Here is a 7,279-nt window from a genome sequence, read left to right as displayed (position 1 = left end):
GGGCGCTGTACCAGTCATGTCAGAGCAGGAGAGGGGAGCAGTGTACATGGCGCTGTGTCATAGCATGAGAGGACGGTAGTATGCAGGGAGCTGTACCAGAGCAGGAGAGGGAGCAGTTAGTATACCGGGCGCGGCGCTGTACCAGAGCAGGAGAGGACGGCAGTATGCAGGGCGCTGTACCAGAGCAGGAGAGGGAGCAGTTAGTATACGGGCGCTGTACCAGAGCAGGAAAGGGAGCAGTTAGGATACCCGGAGCTGTACCATAGCAGGAGAGGACGGCAGTATGCAGGGCGCTGTACGAGAGCAGGAGAGGGAGCAGTATACTACTACCCGGCGCTGTACCAGAGCAGGAGGGGCCGGGGGGAGGCAGTAGCAGCCTGAGAAGGGAGAGGAGGGAGCGGCTGTGGATGAGAGGAAGGCCGAGCCTCCCCCCGCACTCCTCCCTCCCCCGCCCTCCCGGTGCCGCCGTCACTCTCCAGCCGGGAGCTGAGGGAGGTGAGAGGCCGCCAGTGTCCGCGCTGTGCCCGGGAGTCTGCGCTCCGGTACCGAGGTGAGAGCCGGTGATACATTGTATCCGTGTCAGCGGGCGGCGGTTACATTGTATCAGTGCCCGTGTGTATGTGTCATGTATGTGCTGTGTGTACAGCAGGGCGGGGGTCCTAGCACACACATGGATGTTACCTGCTGCCTATGGGGGGAGGTGAGGACACAGCAGCCGGCCTGGGAGCCCCTTCCCCCGGCTACAGGATGCCCCCACACCCGGTGTGTTACACGCTCTGCGCCGGCCCTGTACATACTGTGTATATATGTATTATGGTGTGTGTGTATATATCATATATAGATATATCACTGTAGCAGTCGTCAGATGAGCGGCCTGCATGTGCCTGACATCTCCCCATCCCCTGTGCTGCAGCCCCGGGTATGGCAGCTGGGTGGCTGGGCCTGGTGCTGTGTGCAGGCTCTGCAGGCTGGGGTATTGGGGGCAGTCTGAAGGCTGGGGGTATTGGGGGGCAGACTGGGAGTATTGGGGGGGGGGGGGCAGTCTGCATGCTTGGAGTGTTTGGGGGGATAGTCTTCTGGCTGGGGGAATAGTGTTCAGGCAGGGGGTATTGGGGGGGGGGGGGGAATAGTCTGCAGGCTGGGGGTGTGTTGGGAGTATAGTCTGCAGGCTGGGGGTGTTGGGGGGGGGGGGATAGTCTGCAGGCTGGGGGTGTTGGGGTGGGATAGTCTGCAGGCTGTCTCTGCTACGTTACTGCAATGTGGATATAGGATCTGAGATTCATGGAATCACTTCCCTTATTCCGCCGGTAATTTTCCAGTTTCCATGGAATGTCCTCAGTCTTGAGATGCACTACTAGTGACAGCAGTGTGTATCTGCACTGCAGCACAGGTGTATCTATCAGGTCACTAGCAGTATATAGGCGTTGTATAGCCGCACTGTTTATACCAGGATCAGAGGTAGCGCAGGTGTGTCTATCAGGTAAAAAGCAGTATATATGCATTGTGTAGCCACCCTGCTTATACTGGGATCAGAGGTAGCACAGGTGTATCTATCAGGTCACTAGCGGTATAAAGGTGTTGTATAGCCGCACTGCTTATACCAGGATCAGAGGTAGCGCAGGTGTATCTATCAGGTCACTAGCAGTATATAGGCATTGTGTAGCCGCACTGCTTATACCAGGATCAGAGGTAGCGCAGGTGTGTCTATCAGGTAACTAGCAGTATATATGCATTGTGTAGCCACATTGCTTATACTATGGTCAGCGGTAGCGCAGGTGTGTCTATCAGGTCACTAGCAGTATATAGGCATTGTGTAGCCGCACTGCTTATACCAGGATCAGAGGTAGCGCAGGTGTGTATCAGGTAACAAGCAGTATATAGGCATTGTGTAGCCACATTGCTTATACTATGGTCAGCGGTAGCGCAGGTGTGTCTATCAGGTCACTAGCAGTATATAGGTGTTGTATAGCTGCACTGCTTATACCAGGATCAGAGGTAGCGCAGGTGTGTCTATCAGGTAACAAGCAGTATATAGGCGTTGTGTAGCCACATTGCTTATACTATGGTCAGCGGTAGCGCAGGTGTATCTATCAGGTAACAAGCAGTATATAGGCGTTGTATAGCCGCACGGCTTATACTATGGTCAGCGGTAGCGCAGGTGTAGTCATTCATGTTGTAGTGTTGCTGGGGCTGCATTTGTGTCTTGAGACCGCCTCCTCCTGTGTTCTATAACGTGTGTATCTGTGCTGTAGTGTACATACAGTAATATATTACACTGTGGTCCTTCTGGTGCTAGAAGTTGGGTAATGTATGTTTTGGGGATCACCCGGCGTAATGTTTATTATGGAACCTATTGGGGTGTTTGCTGTATTTGCCTGGGGCTGTGTGCGCTCCGGGGGAGGCTGATTGCGCAGTGCAATGGCATTTTCCCTTATGGGATTCTTGCAATGCAATTTGAATGTTTAGATCAGGCCTTTAGGGCGAGCAGCGGGGAACCGTTTTGGGCCTGTATTACTCCCAGCCGGTAACCCCCCTATGGCGACAGGAATACACGTACTGCTTTGTATGTATACAGCTCGCAGTTTTTAGTGTTAATGATACCACTTGTTGTAACACGTATGATTTCGGAGTCGGTCCTTACACGTCCCAGGACCCACGTCTATCATGTCGGAACAGATTCTGTTTTCACTTGTACACCGTAAGTTACTGTGTGACCTGTCATCTGCCATTGCTCAGCGCACAGTACATTGCAATGCGGAATATGCTAACTTGGCCCCATTTCAGAGTTACACTTGGTAAATGAAATGAGCTTTCAGCGTCTCTATTGTGGTCCAGCCGTTCCTTTCCTAGCCCATAGGAGGTCAGTTGTAGGACCCTGCTGAGTCAGAGGAAACCTTATCTAATCAATATCTCGCCAGTCCTAAATTATTAATTGTATCTGGTCCAGCGTATAGGCCGGCTCCTTGCTTAGTACTTTCCTGTACGGTATTAAGTCTAGGGAGAATCTCTGCTGTCGTAACGAGAGCTGGCCATGCACCTACCAGCGATGCTATGTTTCTCTAATGCACATCCGATCTGCTTATGACCGCAGACAAAGCCATGCCGCATGTATGAACTGAGAATCGACCCTTTTCGACCCGCGGGACCGTGCATCGTACCGATATTCCTCACGAGCCGCACACAATCCATCGTACGACCCCTGGGGCCTGATATCGTTTAGGTGTGTGGCCGTGAGATTCCCTCGCTATTCGAGTTCCAGTGCTGTGCAATCTTCGCTATCATCATACAATTCATGCTATCTACATTCCATTTGCACATTAGTCATTGCTGCCCTGTCTGTCTGGGTTTGTGCTGTGACGGGAGCACGCATCGCAATAACCTGTGCGATTTTGCATAATGCATGCCATTTTGACTAATGTCAAATCTCACCGCGTGTACACCAGTGCTACATGGCTAGCGTATGTAGTTGTATGGCAACTGTTTCATTTATAGCAAACCTAACTGCGCTTCTTAATTCACCAACTAAGGCTTCTGCAATGCACTTTGAGCGGTGTCAGTTTTACTTTCGCTTTGAGCTGAAACATGCTGTTTTGAGCAGCAGTGTGTATGGGCCTTTTGAGCTGTGACAATTTTTTAGCCCTCCCTCCAATCTGTCTTCACAGCTTCCTCTCTCCATGTCCAGCGAGTTTATAACAAACCAATGTCCCTGCAAAAATTGCTTCCACTTTCTCTTGACCTCTTTTAGCACACAAAGTGGTAATTTGGTCCGTTGAGCAGCCTCTAGTGGTCAGTGTCGGTACTTCCCCTCATAGTGGTAAGAAGTAGTGGGATATATACAGTATGGTGTAGCAGTGTTTAGCATTGTCATTTGCCATTGATTTGTGTATGAGGCCCCCTGCGCACTGGATGGAACTACGTTATACCGCAGGAAGTGGTTTCGGGAGCTACAGAGTCCGGCGCTTAAGAGCTTCAGCGTTGCCACTTTCAGCTTTGAGAACAACCAGAGATCTCCTTGTGACTGTGTCCCAGACACCAATAAGTAGATTGTAAGCTCAGACACAGAAACAGCGGCTAATTCTTGCTTTGCTCGCTGTGAAAATAATCTTTGTGGCATGGAAGTGGTGCTACATTATCCGATGTGTGTGGTATTGTTGTGTTACAGGGACAGAGTTCTGAGTGCTTGTTCCTGTCTCCGTAAAACACAGATTTTCATGGTGATGTACCACCTACAACGGTGACAGGAGGCACTGCAGAACTTACCACTAATTGGGGCTGTTTTGCTGAAATCATGGTATTTGCCCCACAGCAGTCAGAGGGTAATTCATGGCACCAAACGATGTGATTTACCTGTGTGTACCTGGGACAGGTGGTGGTTAGTGACCCAATGACAACGTATTGTAGTGGAACTAACACATGGGGGTTGCAGACCAGTAATTGAACTTCTCGTCTTGTGTATCAGGAGAATGTGAGGTCATAGGGTAACTAATATCCTGCAATGGCAGATTCCAGGAAAGTTTGGCTGATGCTGGCCATACACTGGTGAGAAATCAGGTGAAAAGTGGCCAAATTGCATGTGTTTGACGTCCAATATGTTGTGAGTCCCTGAGTGCTTCGGATCCGGACATTGAACCTGCTGTACATAAAACGGAATCATCAGTGCAGCCGCGATATCGCATCCCATTTCTCTTGCACACCCGCGGCAGCTCCCGGGAGTCCTTCCGTGCTATTATTGCATGTGGTAAGTCGCATGTAAACATAGCACCAAGTTCCAAATCGGATGGACAGACTCCCGGGGAGCTCCAGGAAAATTGGGTCTGACTTGTGCCTCAGATAAGTCGCAGGGATGTATGGAGCCTTTGAAGTAGCATTAATTTAAAATGCAAAGTCAGGGGGGGGGGGGGGGTTTCATATAACGGGGGGATTGCATTTTTTTGGGGGTGACAATAATTAATTGGTGCCCGGTGAATTGTTTTGCTGACTGGACTTGATAGTAAACCAAAATGTCAATTTGGGCACCTAAACAGCCTTCTCTTTGTAGATTTTGGTCCCGATTGGCATACAATGAATAATTTCCACAATGGACACAATAGCGATTGAATTCCTTTGAAAGCGTTGGGCAGACTCGCTGGTAACAAACCCCCCCCCCCCAATATGCCAGCACTTCGTGTTCTGTTATATTTCCCCCCATATGAGAGACTTCAGACGTACATAGGGGGATTCCATTAGCCGTGGCTAATTACTTGCGGATAGCTGACGGTATTGAGGAGTTCTTTTTCACCTGCGTGGCCGTGAAGGCAAAGGCGTCCAACTTATCCGAGGTCCTGCGTTTTTGGTGATAAGAGTGGAAAAGGGGCCACAACTGGTGGGCCTGATGTCACCATTGGGTAACTAATTGGGGTAAAGGTCCAGTTTTATGCACTAAAACATTTTGTGATGAATTGAATTTGCCCCATAGTCACAGTTAAGGGTCAACCTCTTTCCATCCTGCAATCATTGTAGTCACTGTATTTTTGCAGCGTTCCATTGGCCTAATATAAGGATTCTGGTGTTTGCCCATATTAGCGTTTGCACATGGCGTTCCCTAAACCCAGCAGTGGGTTACCGGCCAGGCAGACCTTACACACAGACCCTCCGCCACCATTGCTAGTCTACCGGTGAATTAGAGAGAACCCTTGCAGGTATTTCGGTGGGGATCAGGGAGACCTGGGAGGATAAGTTGCATCCCTACTAAAATCGAATGCAGCGATCAGGCTGGTTTCCAGTTAGCGCACGTTCTACGTCACAGTCTCCTGAGGGTTCCCTAAATGTAATGTATGCAGAGTGTGTTAAGACATACATGATCCATTTATCCATCGCTCACGCCGCCCATGCTCGTCCTGTGGGCTGACACAGTGTAATGGATAAACAGCCGCACAGAGCACGCTGAAACATTTATGTACTTTTCCATTTATGTGAATGGAAATAGACTCCCATTGATTTTTTTCTTCTGGACTAAGAACTTCCTGTCTGTCTGTCGGGGCCATTAGGATTACAGTAATGCTGACATTATCTCTGCGTCCGTAATGTGTACGTACGGACTGCCACGCGTGGAACGCTCCATAACGGCAACTTGTGCACAGTTCTTCATGGCCACGCGCAGACCACGGATAATGGCGGACGGCCATTGCTGTATTTCAAGGTCGAATGTAAAATCTGTCTACTTTCTGCTGAATTAACGATTGCCGTCACAGCCGCTACAGTGATCAGCGCCCTTTGTTGTGCTGTACAATAACCATGATTGACTGAACGGTTGCGGCTGTTATGTGCTGTAGTCTTGTTGTCCGCAGTTAAAGCGTCTTCTGGAAGCATTTTGTACGGAAACAACAAATATAATACAAGTATAATATCGTACATCGGTCTTATTGAGGCGCAGCGCCGTCATTGGCTGGATTTGCCGGAATGCCAGAAAGTGACTTGGTTCAGGTGTGTTTACGTTATTTGGTACAGTACGGACAGTGTAATGGTTACATTACTGCCTCACAGCGCTGAGGTCATGGGTTCTATCCCCACCATGTATTATATATACGGGGCAGTACGGACGGTGTAATGGTTAGCAGTACTGCCTCACAGCACTGAGGTCATGGGTTCTATTCCCACCATGTGTTATATATACGGGGCAGTACGGATGGTGTAATGGTTAGTATTACTGCCTCACAGCACTGAGGTCATGGGTTCTATCCCCACCATGTGTTATATATACAGGGCAGTACGGACGGTGTAATGGTTAGCAGTACTGCCTCACAGCACTGAGGTCATGGGTTCTATTCCCACCATGTGTTATATATATACGGGGCAGTACGGATGGTGTAATGGTTAGTATTACTGCCTCACAGCACTGAGGTCATGGGTTCTATCCCCACAATGTGTTATATATACAGGGAAGTACGGATGGTGTAATGGTTATAGCATTACTGCCTCACAGTGCTGAGGTCATGGGTTCTATCCCCACCATGTGTTATATATACGGGGCAGTATGGATAGTGTAATGGTTACATTACTGCCTCACAGCGCTGAGGTCATGGGTTCTATCCCCACCATGTGTTATATATACAGGGCAGTATGGATGGTGTAATGGTTAGCATTACTGCCTCACAGCACTGAGGTCATGGGTTCTATCCCCACCATGTGTTATATATACGGGGCAGTACGGACGGTGTAATGGTTATATTACTGCCTCACAGCGCTGAGGTCATGGGTTCTATCCCCACCATGTGTTATATATACGGGGCAGTACGGACGG

The 7,279-nt window shown here is 49.5% G+C and overlaps 1 protein-coding gene across 5 annotated transcripts in view; it reads left to right on the top strand.

Annotated features, from left to right (window-relative positions):
• The first annotated feature begins 241 nt into the window (after positions 1-241).
• The window catches only part of RAPH1 (Ras association (RalGDS/AF-6) and pleckstrin homology domains 1), a 92,949-nt gene continuing 85,911 nt past the window's right edge, over positions 242-7,279 (top strand). The window contains exon 1 of one of the 5 annotated variants that reach the window (XM_083154212.1): positions 242-550. The gene's annotated coding sequence lies outside the window, so the exon portion shown is untranslated. The remainder of the gene's footprint in view (positions 551-7,279) is intronic. The other 4 variants (XM_083154207.1, XM_083154210.1, XM_083154209.1 and 1 more) reach the window with 4 other exon arrangements.

This window comes from Crinia signifera, chromosome 7 (assembly GCF_055691185.1).
Source record: "Crinia signifera chromosome 7, ASM5569118v1, whole genome shotgun sequence".
Classification (NCBI taxonomy): Eukaryota; Metazoa; Chordata; class Amphibia; order Anura; family Myobatrachidae; genus Crinia; species Crinia signifera.
Note: the sequence above shows the minus strand (reverse complement) of the source record. Positions and strands in the feature narration are given on the sequence as shown.